The 22,089-nt window shown below is 30.5% G+C and overlaps 1 protein-coding gene across 2 annotated transcripts in view; it reads left to right on the top strand.

Annotated features, from left to right (window-relative positions):
* Nucleotides 1-22,089, top strand: part of loh (thrombospondin type 1 domain containing lonely heart) — a 1,319,035-nt gene that overhangs the window by 462,043 nt on the left and 834,903 nt on the right. The gene's annotated exons all lie outside the window — the stretch shown is intronic.

The following is a 22,089-nucleotide window of genomic DNA, read 5'->3' on the forward strand; positions in this document are numbered from 1 at the left end:
AAATCCTTTGAGAGAGTTTAGCACGTAACATGAAAATTTTCGATTAGTATCGCAAATAATATACTCTTTAGCTTCTCATACTGTTTTTTAACACGTCATTCAAGACTTATTACTTATCTACTAAGTATTTAAACAGAAAAAAAAATTAGTCTAGTAATAAAAAGTTATTCAGTTTTAAAACGAATAGATTTTAATGAAAGAGAAAAACACAATAGTTTAAATGAATAAGATATTGTTAAATTTTACTACGATAAGCTAATATTGCTTAGCCACAAGGAACCAACGATTATATATTAAAGAAGTGTAATAGTGGCATCATTGACTGAATAAAACGATATCTTTCGTAAGTTTTTGGTTTTTTTTGTATTGAAAGCTGTGTGTGTGTTTGTGTGTGTGTGTGCGTGTGTGTATGCAAATTTTATAACAAATGGTTTTATCCTTTACAATCTTAACTGAAAAAGAATCGGAAGATAATCTGGTTACGTAGTGTAACAATCAACGTATTTTGACTAGGATATGTTTCATATTTCCGAAAATTTTCCACTTCCATTCGTTTTAGGAATTTATACTTTTAGTCTCGTCATGATTTTTCCTTTAAAGTTCAGCAAGAAACATCAGCCAGGAATTAATATCATTATCATTAATTATTAAAATTGCCATTGTGTTTGTTTGATAGTTATCAGTTTAGGATCATTGAATTTTACAGTATTAAATTTAATCAAGATAAGTTGCTATTTAACGTGATTAAAATTATTTGCAATCGCAGTTATTAAAAACTGAAAAAAACACATTGTCGTTGATTACGTGCCTTATGCTGATATTGTGATATTCATTATAGTCCCGTTCCTTGAAGTTTAAGATAAAGGTCAAGACGATATTGCTATGAAAATATCACAAGATATTTTTGTGATAAGATTTAACACCCACCATCCGTAATTTTGTGGTATTATTAAGTTCGATGAGTAAAGATTAAAATCATTCCTTAAAAGAATAACCTCTGATTGATTTTTTCATATTTTAATAGATTTTAAAATTGAATGTGAAAAGTACGAAAATTAACAGATCAGATGTAGAACTGAAATGGAATTTTTGCATCATTAAATTAATAAAAACATTTAAAAAGACAAAATAATTATTCCTAATTAATTGTTTACCTACAGATGTCAGGTATATAATTTTTCTTTGTATTTTTAGAAATTTTAGCCATAATAAAAAATCTCATTCCGTTTGAAAGTACGAGCGAAAGGAGTACATACAAAATTCAGAAGAAAACTTAACTAAATTATACAGTAAATTACATCTAATCATTTATTATATAAGAACATAGAAACTACTATTCACTGTTTACTTAAGTCTTTACATCCTTTCGAAATTGGGAAAATGCAACTAAGTTACTGTTAGTTATATAACTTGGTCAGGTATAATGGTTTTCTATGAACTTGACCATTTGGAGTTGGAGACTTGTAAACTTCTTGTTGTGTGCTTAGAAGCAGAATACGCTAGAACAAATTAATTAGAATTTATATATGCAGTGCTTCTTTTTTGCTATTTTTTTTACCTAAATTAACAAAATTTCATTAAAAACATGTGAGAATGCATAACTTCTGTTATTTAAAAGAGTTATATAATTTTTTATATTTGTGTAGTAGTAGCTAATAACTACTTTTAATTGCTGTTTTCACTTTTAAAAATGTAACGTTTAATTAAGAGAGATTCTTTTCAGTAGCTGGGATATATTATTTGAGGAAACGTTAATATTAAAGGAACACAAATATCGCATTTAATAATAATTTTTTAGATGAGTTGTATTTCAGTTAATTTGACTTAATATAAAATGTTATGTTTAATGAGAAATATGTAATAGTTTTTCTTTTTTTTTTCGTTTTGCTTAATGAATTAATTCACCACAGTACGAAAATGGTAAAAACTTAAATATGGGGATGGAATTTTTTAGCGTATGAAAAATGCCTTGCCTGACCTGGGTTCAAATCCGAGTCACCCTAAGGCCAAGATGATACCATTCCACCATTGAAATCTGCATTAAAATTTAATTTTTGTGAATATTAGAATCCTTTGATTTTAAAACATTAAACTCTTACTTAAACTATTTTTTTAAAGATATTTTTTGATGTATTTTGATATTTTCTAGCCTTTTTTTCCTAACTAAAAATTTATTTTACGCATAAATGTTAGTTTAATATGATCGAATTGATGTTAAAGGTAAGAAATTTTTGTTTTGAAAATTTATTTTTGCTAAAATCATATAAATAATTCTCTATATCTAAGTGTTTACCCTGTCCGTGGATATATAGGATCGACGTATGATATTTATAGTCGCGATACATTTCTCATAATTTTTTGCCGATAATCGTTTAACTATTGCTTAACCGTGTCCTCCATTTCAAATAAATAAATGTATTATCATTTATTATATCTTCAATATAAAAATCTATTTTCCCAATGAAATAAATTTACGGTAAATTACCTATTTAAATTTATATACGTATAACATATAAAAAGTAATGGTCGTTAAACAGATATGCGATATGACAGGATAAAGTTACACTATCCTTTAGTGGAGCATTAAAAGGAAAAACGGCAATAGTGAAATGTGTAATTCATTCGGCTACGGTTCAGGTCATTTAGACTTAAAAAAAAACTTATCGACCAGAAATCAGTTTATTTTTTTTCCACTTTTAGGTAGAATAAATCTTGTTACCAATAGGATATTTACGTAATTTTTCTGGTACAGAGTTGTATTAAAGGACACGTTGACACGCTTAAATTACCTAAAGAAGGCAATTATAAGAAAAATATTAGCTAAAAAATAAATAAATCAAATTAAAATTACGAATTCAGTTATTGGTGTCATTTACGTAGTTTCATTCTAACAGTTTTGTTATGTGTGAATAACAGTGTTATTCGTACAGTTTTTATTTTATTTACACATTTTTTTCAAGTCTTGGGATATAATTATTAATCGGTTAATCGGTCCAAAAGTGGATATTATTTGTTAATAAAAATTTCGGTCAACAATCAGCCGTTACGACAGCCTTTCTTTAATGGTAAAGGACGTAGACACAAATTCGTTTCAAAAACAGTTTTTAAATAGATTATGATGCTTATTTGATTTGATAATTTGTTTTAAAATATCGTATGTAACAGCATTAGTTCTCCTGAACTTTTTTTTTTATATAGACGTGGAGGAACCCCATTTACGGGCGCCTAAGCGGTGTCGGTCTCGCTAACAGGTTCCACAAAATATTATTAGGGGCGTAGGTGTTTCTGCGCACTACCGATTAAACCTCCACTCCTGGCTATTCATCTCTCCTGGAAACTGCTTATGCAGAATTACTTGGCCTGAACCTTGTGAGAAGATAAAAAAAATTAACATAATATCACATTCCAGCACTTTTTGAGACGCTGTACTCTCTAAATCAAAGATAATTTTATGAAAAAAAAAAACATAAACCTTTAGAAAGAACCGAAATTTTATTTCTGAAGACGTACTCATTTCCATTCGACGGAAAAATACTGAGTATTATTCAAATCTGGAATGAAAAAACCTATTTTATGATAGATTCTAAGTAATAATAGTAATAATACAGGTCAACAAAATAAAAAATAATAATAATTTGGAACTGAGATAAAAGTAGGTGAATTAGAATATATATTTTCTGATGAGTCTCATGATGAAAATCAATTTTCTTCATCACCCGCAGAGTTTTTAATGACCCTTTAAACTATTGAAAAACGTCTTAATAGAATACAAAAATAATAATTACAGTTGAAAGTCTTACCTTTATTTTGCAGACATTTTACGTTTATAATACTTTTTTTTTGTTACTTTCCTTTTCTGTTCAGTAGTCTTCTCTTTTTATCATCCAGCAGTAGTCACCCATCATAGATTCATCCCATCTACCTTGATAACGTTGTTCCATCTGCAATGTATCTTGATGGAACCTTTCTCCTTGTTTGTCGCTGATTTCACCCAAGTTTAAATGGAAAAAATCCAAATGAGAATGTAAAAAATGAATTTTCAATGACATTCTGCAGCCTAAATTTTTGTTGCTCACTAAGAGTTCATTTATAAGCTAATCATGCTTTTCAGCATTTTAGCTTCTAAGAAAATCAGTAACGACATCTTTGAATGACCTCCATGTTGCTAATACTTTAGGATTCATTTTGCTGTCAAACATATTTTCACGAATTAATTTTCTTATTTATGGACCAATGAATATTCCCTCTTTTAATTTGGCTTCACTTAATTGTGACAAAATCTGAGGTAAATATTTAAAACCGCCTCATCTTTATCTGATGCTTTAACAAAATTCTTCATCAGGCCTAGTTTTATGTGTAATGGTGGTAAAATTATATGATCTGCTTCGACAAGTTGAATACTGACAACATTTTTTTCCTGGGGTAAACTGAGTTATTTTTGGTCAGTCTTTAACTGCGTAGTGTTTATCTTTAGCTTGACTATCCCAAAAACACAAGAAACACATATATTTTGTGAAGCCACTCTGGAGACCGAGAAGAAGCCCTATCACTTTCAGGTCAGCAATGATTCGGTCTGACTGTTCATCATACTTAATAGCTTTTAAAATTTTGACATACATTCATATGTTTCTTTCATGCCTACAGCATGTGCTACCGGTACAGAAGAAAACTTATTCGAGTTATGCAACAACATTGCCTTTAAGCTTCTTTTTGTTGAGTATATAAATAAATGCCAGTCATAAATAACATATTCAATGTCCAGTTCAGCTATTTACCTCCTAATATCATGGCAGGAAAAAATTAAACTATCTGTTATAAAGTATTTCAGTAAATTTCCGTTCCAATTTTTTTATATTGAAATTTTAGTGTCCTTGTTTAATAAATTCCATTCTGTAAGACGTAAACCTAGGATTTCTGCATGTTGTTTCAACAAATACAAGTCACGAATTAGGTCGCTCAGTTCTGCTTGTGTGATGAGGTGAGGTTTAGTATTTGATTCCTCTGGAATATAATTAATATCTGTTGAAGTTGAGGATTTATCGGTTGAATCTTTCGGGGAATCAGAAATTTCTTTCCAAGTAGTTGGAGCAACTGGAATCAGTAAATCAGCACCATGAAGTATTAGTCTCACAGCTGAATGAACATTTGGGTATGCAATACTGCCGTATTATTTGAATTGAAACCAGTAACATTTGTTAAGAAAAAATAGCAGTTATCATAATGGTTAGTAGGCTTTCACCAAATCATTGTACGCTAAAAGGCAAATTCTCTTTTTTTATTTTAACCACTGGGTTAGTTGTACGTAGCACTTGATGCATGTTACATGTAAAGCCCAGGATTTTATCTTGGTCTCCCAAGGGAGAGTCAGAATAATGTTTGTAAGCAGTTTTCAGTAGATTCGATACTGGTTTTTGACTTTTCGTGGTGAATTCTCCGCAAACGTTACAAAAAATATTTGGAGAATTTTACAATCCCGATTTTTATTCATTGTAAAATTCAAAATGGTTTAAGGAATGAAATTCAACTGAAATGTTATAGAAATACTCATGTAATTATAAAACCAATTAAGTTTTAATTTATAAGTACTTAATTACTTAAAATATTTCATAAAATTGTTTCACCATGAAATGCAATAAAAAACATAGTGCGAAAAACACACACCTTTTAACAAATCTTGATGTTTATTTAATAAAATAATGCGGAAAGTTGTTCTGTCGTAATCTTTCAATAAATTTATAGCATCACTTATGAAACAGTCGTTACAATGTGTGTTTGATAAAACCACTACCACAACGTGTGAGCACAGCAAGTCATACCAAGAGCTGAACTCATACTGAACAAAATTTCATCACGTTGAATTACTCATTACTTACTCATTACTTGATTCAGTGATATGTTTCTACATATCTGGCTTGTCATAAAATGACATCATTCACATGTTATGTATCAAATATAAATCTAAAACATGCACCACAATGTAAATCAGATTTGAATAAGCAAACATACAGACGTATTAACATATTTGTACTGTTTGTTCCACTAATGATGGAACAAACAAATTTAAGCGGTTGCAACTTAAGAACGTTAGGGTTTTTTCGGAATACATATTCAGATTCAGCGTATAAAATACTATATAGTCCACCTACTCCCTTTTCAGTTCCATATTTTATGTTGACCAGTGTAATAATAATAATGTTTTGTTTAAATTTTCTAAATTCCTCGTCTCCGGGCATGTGAATATTCGATGAACTATGAAGTAAGGGACCGGGTATGTTTTTTCCTGATTTTGTTTGGAATATTAATTTATATGAACTGCATATTTTTAATAATCACAAATTGATTTTTTTTCTCAATCATGTTACACTATATTTTATTTTGCGTTTCATGGTAATACTAAGGTTAGTTAATTTTTCTTTGTGGAAGGTTTGAAGCCAAACCAGATAGATTGTATTTTTACACTACAGACTACTCGCTGTTATTTATAATTAACATTCTGATGTTGGTTTGTAATTAACTACTCATCTTTACTGACGTATATGTATGTATAAAGCTAATGGTAGAAGCACAAAACTGTGTATGACTATCGACTTAGCAAAGCTATCAAAAATATTCCGAGAATGGGAAAACCAATGAATTAGTTTGTTGAAAATTAAAATCAATAAAAGATTGTTTTTAATAAATACAATTTTAAAAAATAAATAGAAAAGATATGGGGGAAAATAGGAAAGATACGATAAAACCGCGTTAATTATCTATATATGGCCATTAATGATGTAATTTCCATTATTATTACATTTCCCTTCATTGTCTCTTTAAAATTATTTATAAAAATATATATATATAGATATATAAAATAAATGTATAATGTAATAAATGAATGGAATTAAATGTAGTACATGGGATAAGGGTGAAGTTTTAATATTGTCTAGAAATTCAGTGGAAAATTTAGTTGTATTTATTTACTTTAGAAAGTATACGTAATTATAAAGATTATAAAACGTTGAAGCCTGCCTATCCCCACTTTATTTTTTGTAAATAAAAAAATTAATGGAGAAAGTAAAATTAAAAATCGAAGCTAGAGTAACCGTCTAAAAAACAAATTAATTTAAATGTTGAAAAAATAAATTCGCTTATCATAATTTAATTTGTTTTATATGGATATTAGTCGAAAGAAAAATGCTACAAATTTATTGGGTTCATTGGTGGGGATAACTCAATATTAAGTGAGGTAAACATAAATGTTAGAAGCTGAAGAATTTGCTTTACTTAGATAATAAAATTTAAAATAATGCAAAAAACTGAAGAACATTAATAAAACAGACCCAAGAGTTATTATTAAGAAAATAAAATCAAATAACTTTAAACATACATTTAGGAATAAAAATTAAAGCTTTAATATAATTACATTGATGTAGCCTTTCTGACAGAGGCATAGATAATAAAAAGAATGTAAATATGAAACAGAAGGTAGTAAAAAGGTTGATGGGCAAGAATAGAAGAAAAAAGGTTATAGGTTTACCTTTAAGGTTTTAGAATAACCATAGCATATAGGATTGGTAGATGAAAACAAACTCTCATGAGTGGCTGGCGAAAGAATTAAACTCAGGTTTATAATATTCTGAAAAACACCCACCAACGGTGAATCGCAATATACCAAACCCTCAAGGTTTAGTTCAATGAGCTTTATCGGAGGTACAGTTGAAATCCTTTTCTGAATGTTTGTCGTAGAAAATCAGTGATTTCACCGCTATACCAAGATTTTCTACAAATATTTTCTTTCTTTCTTACTTGTTCTTTGTTGATATTTTTGTTTATTAAACATAAACACTTAAATTTCTATCGAAGAAACTCATATCACGTGAACGAACCATTGTCACTTCCACTTCAGTACTATTTTAAATATTAAAGGGTATCCCACAATGAAATGATATTTTTAATTTCTCACCACTTTTACTTGGTAAAACCGGACTAAAAATTTTTATGTGCTGTTATCAGTTAACATTGAGGTTAAGTTATGGATAAGTACACGCTTGAACAACGCGTAGAAATAAAAATTCAACTTAAAAATTGTGAACATTTTAGGGAAACTGTTCCCAAATGCCGTATATTTTGGTAATTTTAACACATATTCTCGTAACACCGTAATAAACATAATCAATAAATTTGAGTCAACTGGTTAAGTTCTAAATAAAAAAAAGTAGTGGTCATCCTATTATAACTTGTTCGAATTAAATCATAGCCGATGTTATAATGAGTATTGAACAAAACACTTCCATATCAATCCGTCATCGCTGTCATCAATTAAGAAGTTCCAAAAGCTCAACAAATTTTACGAAAGATTTGAATTTTTTCGCATTCAAGGTTCAGTTGACGCAAGCAATGAAATCATAAGATCATGCAAGTCGTCTGGCGTTTGCAAATTAGGTTGTTGAGATCAAGTTTATAACGAGTTTTAGAAAAAATTATCATTAACGATGATTCACATTTCCTTCTTACCGGATTTCAACAAACAAAATCATCGAATTTGGAAATAAGAAAATCCAGAAAAGATTGAAGAACTTCCTATGCATCCTCTACGGGTCACGGTTTGTCACAGATTTTGGGCTGGGGAATTGATTGGACCTTACTTCTTCGAAAAAGAAAATGGAGATGTCGTTACCGTCAGTGGAGTTCGGTATCATGAGATGATTTCACACTTTTTATGGCCTAAAATTAATGATATGGATGTGAAAGACAAGTGGTTTAAACAAGCCAGTGCAACCAGCCACACTGCCAAGAAACCGTGCAGTTATTGCAAGAAATTTTTATGGTCGTGTTATCTCGCAGTGAGGTGATGTGAATTGGCCGCCAAGATCATGTGACTCGGCACTGTTGAACTTTTTCCTTTGTGGTTATCTTAAGGATAAAGTGTACATCAAACAGAAACAATTCAGGACCTCAATGAAGAAATTCGACACAACATTGGTGATATTTCTCAGCAATTATGTTAACATGTTATGGAAAATTTTGTCAAAAGAGTGAATCTATCAATGAGCTAAAGCTCATTAATAGATTCTAAAGAAATTAATTAATTAATAGAAATTAAATTAATAGATTTCTAAATGAGCTAAAGCTCATTAATAGATGTTTTTTATCACTCATAACCTCCATATCACTGCTTTCTAATAAAATAAAAATGTTATCAATTATCAAATAGAAAATTTATTTTATTTAAAAAAAGTCAGCTCATTGTGGGGCACCTTTAGAAACCAACAAATTTCATACTTATCCAAAAAAAAAAAAAATACTATATGAGAAAAAATTCGATTTTTGAGTTGTATTCCCTTAAAGAATAAAAGAAAAATACAACGAACACGCAATGTTAATCGTAATTGAGGAAAGCTAAAACTCATTTCTCTACAGATGTCATATACACACCTAAAAATTTACTCTTACCAAATAATGAAGATTACTACAGGACTGTAGTTAATATCAGTGCACTGAAACTTATTCTAAGCCTAACAACGCCAAAACCACACGATTTGGGTATAATTGCAGTTTGAGAGTTTGTTTATCAAGTCTCAAATCAACAGCAAGTAAACTGTAGAGTAAGTTGACTGCAAGTCAACGGTATGCTAATTAAATACAAACGGCCATAACAAAAACTAAGAATAACTCCTAAACTTTATCAAGGTAAATTGCTTATATAGTTAATCGGATTTAATCCCGCGTCCTGTTGCAACCTATGAGAAGAATAATTAATTGACACTTGCTGACCACTTTTTTTTCTTCTTTTACCACTTGAGAGCAACCGGTAACCGCCTAGAAGACGTTACTTTGGTCGGTCTCAAGTGACGTGGCTGAAGACCAGCCCCCCTTTGTGCAGCTTGAAGCGGATCCCCCGACGAAGTCCCTCTTGAATCATTAAGACACCACGACATCCCTCCCGTTTGCCATGGTGACTCTCCCCAAGAGGGCTACTCTTCCTTTCACTATCACTTAGTCTGAGTCCGGGTATGCACCCCACGCATTTGAATCCCCCACCCCTAAATCGCGCGGCCACTTCACAAACCTCGAGGGTCCTCAATGCGTCATCTGAACGTCTCGATCCAGCCATCTGCTGGACCCGAACACCCTCAGCAAAGAGTTTATGACCACTTATCTTACCAATAGAATTCCGGTTTATTTAAAATTAAAGACGGTGGTCGTCTTTAATTTTATTCATTTATTTATAAATAATTTATTGGAAACATTTTGAAACATTATTTTTAAGCTATAGCTTATAAAGAAAAGTAAGGACAACAGAAACAAATTGCTTTCAGTAGCATATATTTACTAGATCACTTAATATATTTCTTTAAAATGTAAATATTATAAATCAATTGTTTGTTCGATATAGGTTTTCCCAGTATTTAGGGTATAGGAATTGAAATAAAATTTATATTTGCAATAATCAGTCACGGGCAGTTTATGTTTGGTTAATGCTGCTCAAAATGATATTATTTTACAGAGATTAATGACTCGCAAACCTTTGTGTGTTTCTTTCAATCGTAATTAATTATGATTGAAATTGCTGAATTTTGATATATAACACCGCTTTAATCTAGAGTTAAATGTAGAAAATTGAATTTATTGCGTTAACTATATGTACATATTAAACTGTTGTTCATACAATCGTTGACGTAACATAACAGAAATTAAACTTAGAGCCTTCTGTATAGTTTATAAAGCCACTCAATCGGTTAGAATTTTCCAACATTATTCCTGTAGTTTATATTATAAGCAATTTCAGTGATTACTTCATGTTTTGTCCACCAGTTTAATTAAACTGATTGCATGCCGACTTAACTATTATAGATAAATGTTTTGATTATTTATACTTAACATAAATGAAAAAGTGATGTCACATCGTTATTAATAACTGGCTTTGATTTCAATAAATTGTTGTAATAGACACGTAGTATTATTTTTTTTAATAAAAATTAATATTTATCAAATGATTCAATTATCAACTATATATAAAAGGGTTTCCTAAACTTTTTTTACGTGCCGCTCATGTAAATTAGAAATCATTAGCGTACCACTGAACTACTAATTATGAAATTTGTCATTAGGATAGCACTAGAGTTATATCTCAATGTGCTAAACAATAAAAAATGACATTGAAATGATCTTTTTTCTAAAAAAATTCATGTATTTAAACGTTTAGTTAATTCAAATTCTTAATAATTTTTTACAAAGACATTTATTTACTTAAAATAAAAAAAAAATGTTACATAATAATTTATTTAACATTACTGAATGCAATATTCTTGAAGACTAAAAATTCAGTGAGAAGGATAGTTTTGCATGACTGAAACAAATTTTGAGATATTTGATTCAATTGAACTTAATAAAGTGCGAATCAGGATCAAGATTCAGTTTAACACGAAATTTAATTCTACCCTCACCATATCAGAAAGTCATGTTTCACAAACATATGTGATAGAAAATCGAATTAGAAATAACAATGCTTTTCTGGACAGCTATGGATATTCATATTTAATCTTTAGCCAAAATTCACATATCTCGAATTTAGTAAATTCAATTTTCAAGCAACTATTGCGCAAGATAGTTCTGTCAAAGATTATCGTTCGTTATTAGTTAGGACATTCCATAAATGACATCCAGTATGAAAGGGTTTCGTACCTATACGGATTCAGAATAGTTTTTTTTTTAAATACTCGTCTTCTTCAAAAATTTCAGCGAGCATCAGCCAATTCTTTTTATATTATTTAAGAGATTATCATTCATTTCAACTCTGTTTACTGTTACAAAATTTTTCAAATTTGAAAAAGACTGCAGGTTATCATTCTAAACAATACTCTTTTAATTTTTTTATAAATGCCTTTACTTAGTCGTCAATTAAAAATCAATTGTTCTTTCACCGTGTAAACTTAAATTTAAATCATTCAGGTGATTTAAAATATCTGATAACTGTTGTGATTTCTAACTCATCTATCAATCAATCAAACACTTTAAAATCGGTATCCATTGAGAACAAGGACTAACTAACCTTGTTAACTAATGTTAACAAGTTTTATTACCTTGTTAGTATTTTTCTTTTAAAAATCCATCTCACCTCTGTCTGTAGGGGTTATTGAAAGCAGTCACTGCTATTTCAACACACAGTTATGTAAATAAACGGGAGTCTAATAAACTCAGTCCGAGATTTGATAAAATTGACCACTTTGCTGGCTTTCTGAACAGCCTGCCTCCTGGAGAACATGTTTAAATCATTCAGGCATCAGTTTTACTGCTAAAGATTTTGTGTAGATGCTGTAATGAGTGAGGATTGGTTACAATTTTCTGTAATCGATTTTGCTTTGGTGGTAACACCTCCATAATTTTCTGTTATAGCTCGTGTTCTCGGAACAAACTACTGCTACTCATTATATATTTTGCAGCAGGTAACAAAACCTTTTCACCGATTGCTTGAGCTTTCCTCACTTTGCTGTGTTTAAACTCATTAAGAAAGATGTCTGGACTGCTGATTAAGTATTTCCTATAAAAGACAACCAAAATTTCTTTGAGCTTCTTATCTTTCACAATTTTCGATAAAAATATTCCTTAGGTTTGTTTTATAGCGTTAAATGTTTCGTACTCAGGTGGGCCTAAAACTTATGTAAGTAAATTTTTTTGACGTCACTAACCATTGGTCCAAGGGTTTGAAAAAAATTGGGTTTTGAAGACAAAAAGAATCATACCTCCCTTAGTAGACACAGTATCGAATCGGTTTAAAGTAGTCGTTAGTCCTCTAAACATTGCCTAAAATGTTTGTCTCAAACAGTTTTTGATATGACCAACCCAAACAGCAAGGGATGACCAAAATAATGCTGGAATGGTAAAAAGATGGGGCTTGTCGTATGCTAAACTTGTGAAACTTTTTTCCAATGCAACCATTATTGTATTGAGTAAATATGAAGTTTTTCTTAACTTTTAAGGTGGAAGTCTGTTTTATTCCCTACTTAGCACCGGTTAAATCTACCTCCGCCTTCCAGCAAACCTTATTTAAAAATAAGGGATTATTTTTATTCTCGTTTAAATTTTTCAGAGCTCTTCTTATTTCAGAATTTAATACAAAGTCTGTTCTAAAATCATTATCAGTTTTTCTAACACTTTTCCTGTTAACTATTAGCTATTTCTTCGTTTTCTAACAATGGTTTTCCATCTTGACCTCTGAAATAAACATTTCTGTAAGAACAGATTCACTTTTCGAAATTCGTTGGTGTTGTTCATATTTGTTTCTGTGAATTTATAATAATGTGAATAGCTAAAGAGTCTTGCGTACACTTGTGGTTATCTCTTTTGTGGCTTTTCTATGGAACAACATATTTATATTTTTTAACTTTATTGTGGCACTCTGTTTTTTGCTTTATGCTTTTAGTGGTTTTAGGTAATCCTAACCTCTCTGATTGTCTGCCTTTAAAAATTACAAGAATTCTCTGCGACTTTGCTTTACTCACGGTACGTTTTTAATCATACTTCCTTTGACAATTAGCGGTTTCCATTAATCTCATTTCTTTCAGTTCGATAAAATATTTGTCGTCATCATCTTTTGCATTTTTTATAGTTTCTATACGCATTCATTACTTTTAGTAATTTTCAACGTTATCTAACATTTTCTATCAATTTTTAATCAGTCAGTGAGATGAGGTTATCATAACAAACCCCCTTAAGCATAACTTTATTTTATATTTGATATCTAAAACCAGTACTGATTTCCAGCAAGGGTTAACTGTTTTACATCGTTTTATCTCATCAGAAAAATCATTATTATTACTAAGCATTATGACCTGTAGCGATTGAAAAAAATTGATAAATAAAATGCGGCGTCTGATCGTGAATGGATTTTCACATTATCATATATTTATTTTGAATGAAAGAATATACTTCATGATATTTTTTTTTTTACCAGTTTTGTTCGCTAATGACGAACTGTATTGGCAGATTTATTTTAAAATAATCCAGACAACAGTTACTGGTGTTAAAACATAATAAAATGTCCTATATCCAGTTATACAGAAAATTATTTCCATAGAAATAATCTATATATTTTTACCGTTTTCAATTAATTATTTAATTCTTTAAATAAGTTAATTAACTCCTATGCATTCAACTGTTTATGACCATTTTCAATATCATTTAGAATTTTCCATATAGAGGGATTAATCAACTGAATTCACTTAGATTATTAGCTATTTTAATTTTCTGATATTAATAATTTGCAGTTATATGATTCAATTAATATTTATCTTTTACCTACGACTTAAGTTGAAGATTCTATAAAACTTGTGTTTGTTAAAACATATTTATTGGGTGAAAACAGCAATATTTTTTTATTAGTAGTATTATTGCATTATTTTAAATTATTCGATTTGTTATGAAACTTATGTATGAAATGACCCCGTATCAATATTTTTATCACCGTATTCTGCAATGAATCATAGCTCTATATATTACTGTTATTGGTAGTGTGGCGTAGGAGGATATCGTAATTTACTCCGTAATATGATTTATACGTGTGTATGTTATATGTACGTATGGACCTTTAAGCGTAATTTAGTGACTTGAGGCTTAATTGTTTAGAACTGTTGGAGAAGAGACTATTTTATACTGTATATCTATAATTCATTTTCACAAATAATGAAAAAATATTTTAATTAAAATGTAGCTGTTGTAATTTATAAACGTTTTAATTTGTTACTCGTAATTCTTTATTTTAATTTTAGTAAAGTTTTGTTTTACACAATTCGTTTTATTTGGTGAACCAACATTTATGGTACTCTGAATTAGAGATATTTCTTGTAAAAATTTTAATTGAATTTTTATTAAAGTAGTTCTCCATATGGGTAAGCTTGTTTCTGTCAATTAAATAACCTAATTAATGTTTATATAGTTCTAGGATGACTGGATTATAGTTAGTATATATTAAACTTTTAATTATTAATTTCTATATTACGGTAAAACATTTATTATCATATTAAAATGCAGCATTAAGTCTTTGTATGTATAACTTTGAATCAGAAGACGTTATGAGTAACCCGTGATACAACTCTTTGAATATGATTTAGTAGTTTAATTGAGTTGAACAGTATTATTAGTTTAATCAGTACAAACCAATTCGAAGTTTCCTATAGCTAAATATCAATTAGAAATAGCTTAAATGTTAATTAGAAATAGCCTAAAGTTGATCGACCGTCATGAAGCTTATAAACGTATGTGTATAAAATTACTTTATTATTAAACAACTTGAACATGTTTGTGTATTCATGTGTGTTATTCATTAACATCAATAAGGTCGCAATTTTCGTTGTTTGATAAATCAAGTTAACGTAAACACTTTTTTCGTTGTGTTTTTTCTCTGCCAGTGTCATTTTAAATGAAGTGACTGAGAGATTGTCCACATTTAAATTATACTGGAAAGTTGATTTAAATCATGTGATGGACTGGTTTATGATGATGTTCTAAGTTTCCCTAGAAAACTAATATAAACTATTGCACAATAATATAGACTACATAACTTTTATTGTAGCTCGCTACCCAAAAGATAAGTGCTGTCTAATTATTTTCTTCTTAAAGGTAATATTTATCATTCGTATGAGGAGAATTTAATAAACATGTTTTATAATTTAAAAATTACTGTTTATTCATATTTTTTACTCATTTTATTATAAAGGAATAAAAATTCAGTAAAATTGAGTAAATTGCGTAGCATATATGTATTGCCAATTACGAGTATATTCTATTCTTTCCATTTTCTATTCTATTGTCACAATAGACGGATCAAAAGAACTAATTTAGAGGGGGATAAAATTGTTGCCTGGACTTTTATATGTGAAATAATAAAGGGACTTATAATAAACGTAAAAAAAAAAATTCTGGAGCGGTGGAGGATTGATTTGGGGGATTGAAGAGGGATGAAATATGGTATTATTGCAATCGGTATTTTTTTTTTCAAGTCAAAAAAATTTGTGGTTATTTAAGTTACAAAGGTATACTTTCACCAAGTTTCGTAAAAATTAAATTATTTTTGCGGAAATGAAAAATAAAAAGCGAAAAAAATGATTTTTCGCATTTTTCTTGGAAATTTTGAGATTATGTTAAAAAGTGACCTGTAAAAAATTTGTAGATTTTTGTATGAACTACAACTTTTGTATTGAACATTTTTTTTTAACCTCCCCACACCACAACCAAATCACCCCTCCATCACCACAACGCACGCATTTATTTTTTTTACGTTTATTATAAGCCCCTTTACATTTCTCCACTTAAGAGCCTATGTTATTAAGAGCTTACGTGTACCCGCACCCTACCGACTAAAACTCATGTCTCACCTCTTCTCCTCCTCCGGGGTCGGTCCTGCAGTTTAAGCATTGCGCGGGCCCAGGAGGTGCCTTTAGGTTCCAGGGGTTCAGAGTTCCCGTACTTCATCACCGTCGCCCATCCGCACAAGTGCAGACGCACGACGGCTCCACAGGGGGCTGTCCTTGCCCCTTCTCAAGGGGCGAAGGACACCCCCTGTGGAGCCTTTTCCACATATAAAAGTCCATGGGGGAAGAAAAGACTACGGTCTTTTCTTCCCCCATCTGGTTCCCCAAGGAGGAAATATGTTACCCCACTGCTTAGGAAATTCTATTATCCCAAGGAATATATATATATATATATATTATATATATGTAATTTAGGTTAATAATACAGATTTAAGTATACCATTAACTTCAATAAAATATATCAAACTATTGTTAAAAAAATTTTATAATTTCGTAAAAATTTAGAGGTTTTATTTTCTTTTTTAATGAACTGTTTATGTATAATTTATTATGGCATTCAAATAAAAAAGTTTTAAATTTCATGAATTTTAAGTAAATATGTATTTAGAGAACGTAAAGTTTTTTCCAAAAACATTTTTTAACGGACTTGTAATTTTTACACATTATTACGAAAGTGAAATTATAAGCTATGTCTATACATTTGCGCAGATAATTCAACTCGGTGTTGGTATGAAAATATTCCAGTAAATTGAATTTCTATCGAATGAGGCGTGTTTGTTCAGTGTTAAAGCACAAATATTGACAATCCATGTCCTCGAACTTTGGCGCTAAGTGGTGAATGACTGTATGCAGCCTATTCTATGAGTTACCAAATGTTGTAGTATAGTATCAACCGAATAGTTCGTTTATCTCTATCATGTGGTAGTAAAACAAAACTTTGTTTGGTGAGTAGGTTTAACTAAAATTTCGGTTTAATTGTTTATACAGATATCAACCTACTGCTGTCAATCCAAGAGCTATACAGTAGTATTATGTATTACATACACCGTAACACATTTTATAAGCTATAGGTGGTTTTAATTAGATCTGGAAATATAAATCTTAAAAAGGAAATCCCGGAGGCGTTTTATTGCAGTCCTCCACTCAGCCGATGTAGGCGTTCATATAAAAATTCAGCGCTTCTGTTTAGCTTCTTTTTTGTGTACTTTTTTAGAGTTTTAATTTAATTTCGATAAATTTTATCCACATCATTTTATTCTAATATGAAATTATTATTTTTAAAAGATTTTAAGATACTTAAAGTTTTTCTTGTTCTTTATTCGATATTATAATTTATTCTACGTAATAAAGTTGTTCTTTATAAAAAATGAACTCTGTTTTTTCTCACCCAGCTATTTAGATTCTCAAGACGTCAACATAAAATAATTTTTCAATTATTATTCAGAATTTTAAACATTTTTGAAAGAAAATTAGTATATAGACATGGAGATTTTACGAATTTTTCTAAAAAAAAAATTAATGAAAAACGATAAATTAATAATGTATAATGTAATTTTTAATATAACTTTTCTAAAGAATAGATTAATAATACATAGACTAGACATTTATGATTTAAATGAATTGCATTTAAACTGAATAGGCTGATTTATTGAACTGTAAAATTCTAACTAATTATTATTTTATTGGTATTAGCTGTAATGATTGTATAAATTAGTTGGAATGTTTTAACTTAATGGGGAGATAATTTATCTAAAAGAGAAGTGAAGATCGATGGATGAGTTTGAATAACAAATGAATGGGGGGTATGACTTAAGAACAGAACACCTGAAGTTCTTTCTAAAGTACGTTTGAATATAAAAATTATTTAAAATATAAATAGAATACAACAGCATATAGTTATAAAATAATCTTACTATTGAGCAATAAGATATTTTAATATAAAATATCTTATTGCTTAGATATTTTTAACTAAAATATCTTATTGCTTAGATATTGCTTAATACTAAGTTTTGGAACAGTTAATAAAAATTTTATTCCTTAAATTTAGAATGAAGACGCTAAAAAATGTATTTATTCGTAAAAAAAAATCCTACATTTTTTAAATTATTTTTTTGTTCGATCCATAAATCTTGAAGTTGTAATTTTACTGATATTATTTAAAGGTGCTTGATGAATTTTATGTTCTGACACTGTTTGATATAAACAAAATTGTTAAAAAAATAAAAACGTTTTCTTGTCGTTCAGAGCGGGTGTCTTTTTATGAGTCATTTACCACTCTCTAAATCAACTAAGTAATACATCGTTTAACAAAAGTTATTTATAATTATGTTTAGTTACGTGTATAGTTAGGATTATAGTTATTTTTTGTACTTTACTTTAATAAGTACGAGTATATCTATAAATTATTTATTATGGTTGTGGTGATTTGAAAATATTTCTTCTAGAATCGCGTTCAAAAACGCTGATATCCTTCCTTTTACTGCATCTCTGTCCTCGTACGATTTCATTTAAGTAAGAATCTAACTGTTTTTGTTATAAAGTACTATATTCATTTTCATTCATTTGATGATTGACCAAACTGATATTGAGTCAAATGACGTACACGCTTTTATTTTTATATCGCCAAAACTCCGGTTTGTTTACTTTTATATTGTGAACATACCTTTCTAGAAAGGTATATCATTGAATGCACGCTACACATCACACACAAACGTTGTGCAGAGTAATACACTTTTGAAAATAGAATTAATTTAATGATATTTAGTATTAATTAATGATAAAATGTTTAGTAAATGCTTATAAAATATTCGGTTCGATTAATTTGATTTTTTTCTAGATTTTAGTAAAAAATAATTGAATAAGTAATATAGTACTGAAGCTTGAATTTTTATTATAACTTTGACAAAACTATATGTCTTGAAGGAAGAAAATAATTATCTTTACAACTAATAATTGTTTTAATTAATTTTTATGATTCTCTGAAAGGCTAAAGATCACATCTGAAAAGCTTCTTGACACATTATTGCGTACTCATTCGTTTAGTTATTACAGAAATATCGCTTGCTACATTTCTGAGTAGCCAGTTCAATAGGTCATATCAATTATAATGTAACTGAAAAATGATAGCTGGAAGCCATCTTCAAGAACCCGTAAGCGTAAAAATATAACTACTCCAGAAGGGTCTTGTCTGTATTTAGGGCAAGAAGTCGGAGCCAGTGATACCTCTCTGCACTACTACACATTGTAAGAAATAGCTACATCGAATATTTAAACTTAGGTTAAAAAATACTACTTCCGATTGGCAAATGTTGATGAAATTGCCGTTTAGTGGTTGCATACTGCCTCACCACTCTAATATCAAGTGGTTGCTAAATTTGTTGTCCTGTTGCTGTCAGTATAGTGTTGTTATAGAAACTTGACGAGGATAATATCAGATAGGATATGAAAAATTTTAGTTTTGAGTTATAGAGAGTACTAAAGCCTCTAAAAGTGACTCTAAAATTGGTACGACAGACTCGCAGCCTTCTGTGGTAGACAATCCCAGTGCTTCAGAAACAACGGGCACCGGAATCCCCAAGGATTATCCCTATGAACTGACGTTATTGAATCGTTCCAATACTCTTCCAATGGAGGATATTATATTTGAAGTAACCAAGATAAAAATGCGGTTTTATGAGCTTCTTGAAACAGCCGTAAGCAAAAATTATTACAACGTACGTTTAACAGGTTTGAAGCAAATAAGTGTGCTAATAATCTCACTGGACACGTGTTCACACGGAATGACGAAGGAGCTTTCCGAGTAGTGCTTAGGAAACTGAATATATCGGTTACAATGGATACCGCTAGAGAAGAGGTAGAAGAAAACGGGCACAGAGTCCTTAGTGTTCTTAAAGTCAAACACAGGGTGACAATCCGATATCAATATTTTTTATTAATTTTAAACGGCAGGACAACAACAAGGAAAAATGTAAACTGAAATATGTCACTAACTACAGTCTGACTTTTGCAACTCCAAGAAAATTCCCAGGTCTAATACAGTCATGCGCTGTCATCACCATGGCCACAATAAAAATAAACCGTATGCTACCATACCACTGTGTCAAGAGGGCGGTAGGGCACAGTAATGCGGACTATCTAAGGAAGAAGAGAAGTACCTCCACCTGCACACTCTGTCAGTCAGATCACCCTGCCAATTACAAGGTTTGCAAAATATACAACCAACACTAGAGAGGAAACAGAGGCAACGGGTGAATCACGTCGGAAGGACTATCACTATTCTTCCTGAATCTGGAGACAAAGGGTTGGCAAGTTTTGACTCAGGCAATGCAAATTTTGCCGCACTGCGACGGAGGCATATAAGAACCTTACTGAACGTCTCTTATATCCGTTCTACTGAAGATCTGAAGGAACTTTACTTATGGAAGGTCTCGCTTATAGTAATGGTCCCGAAGCCGGGTAAATATCCTCACGATGTTATTTTCTACAAACCTGTAAGTTTTCTACTAATACTATCAAAACTTTTTGAAAAGCTGTTTCTCAGCAGGCTGTAGCCAATCTTATAGCGAGAGGAGATTATGCCCGATCATCATTTGGCTCCAGGAGTGAGCACTGTACCGTTGAACAGACCCATAGAGCTGTTACCTTCACAACTAAATGCTTGGAGGAGAAGAAATACTGCTCAGCAGCATTTATAAATGTTCAGCAGGACTTTGATGAGGCTTGGCTGCCGGTCTGCGGTATAAATTAAAACAGACCTCGGCTCAGCCATTTACTAAGTACTGCGGAATTACCGTGATAGGCGCTTTTCCCAGGTTAAGTTCAATTAGGAATTATTTGGGTTTGATATAAAGTCGGGAGTTTCTCGGGGCTCTGTAGTCGGCCCTGTTTTGTAATCGATTTTTATAGCGGATCTTCATTCTCCGGATTACGTCGCAGTCGTATCTTTTGTAGACAACAATTCTAGCTGATGATAAAGATCCGAGTAAAGCCTCTGCTAAACTACAATCAAAGCAATATTGAAATAAATCAAAGATTCAAAAATAATTTGGTGAGCGTCATAACAGAGACGCTGTGGTTTGTTTAAGATAGAGAAATTCATGACTGTCTAGGATTATCTCCTGTTTCTGAAGAGATCCAAATATTTATCTCGCGGTACAGACAGATTAGAAAAACACGTAAATTATCTGGCAGTAAATTTATTGGTCAACAGTGATGACATCAGGTGACTAAAACTTTTCCATGTACTGGACCTAGGAAATGTAACCAGAGGAGTGACCGGGAAATGGAATCTAATAGTGCTAACACAAGAGGAGTCTGTTCTGGTAGTGAACGTCACTTTGGTAGCATACAAATTACAGCTTCTTCTATTACGGACGAATATTTGTTTTATTTATAATTTTGGTTTCATATGTTGGTACTGATGGCGTTGTTTTTAATTTTATTCTTTTTACTTTTGATTTACTTCTAGTGTTATGTTACCTATTGAACTTTACTTTGGTCATTTATACAAGTGATTTTTTTACGTATATGGTGTTGAACCTTCGTGTCCTTTAATGAGGGGTTTTGTCGGGGGCCACTCTTCACGATATTAACATTAGTCACATTTACTTATGGTTCCCTATGAGGTACCGATTGTAAATACTAACAGTTTGATAAAAAAATTATCTCATTATTTCTTCAAAATAGTTTAATATTTTTCGTTTAGCTAAAAATTAAACTATATGATTTTTGGAAACTATATGATCACCAATTGGAAACAGTTGTATCACATTTTACATATCTATTACAAATCACATAA

Source organism: Lycorma delicatula, chromosome 3 (assembly GCF_047948215.1).
Source record: "Lycorma delicatula isolate Av1 chromosome 3, ASM4794821v1, whole genome shotgun sequence".
NCBI classification, from domain to species: Eukaryota; Metazoa; Arthropoda; class Insecta; order Hemiptera; family Fulgoridae; genus Lycorma; species Lycorma delicatula.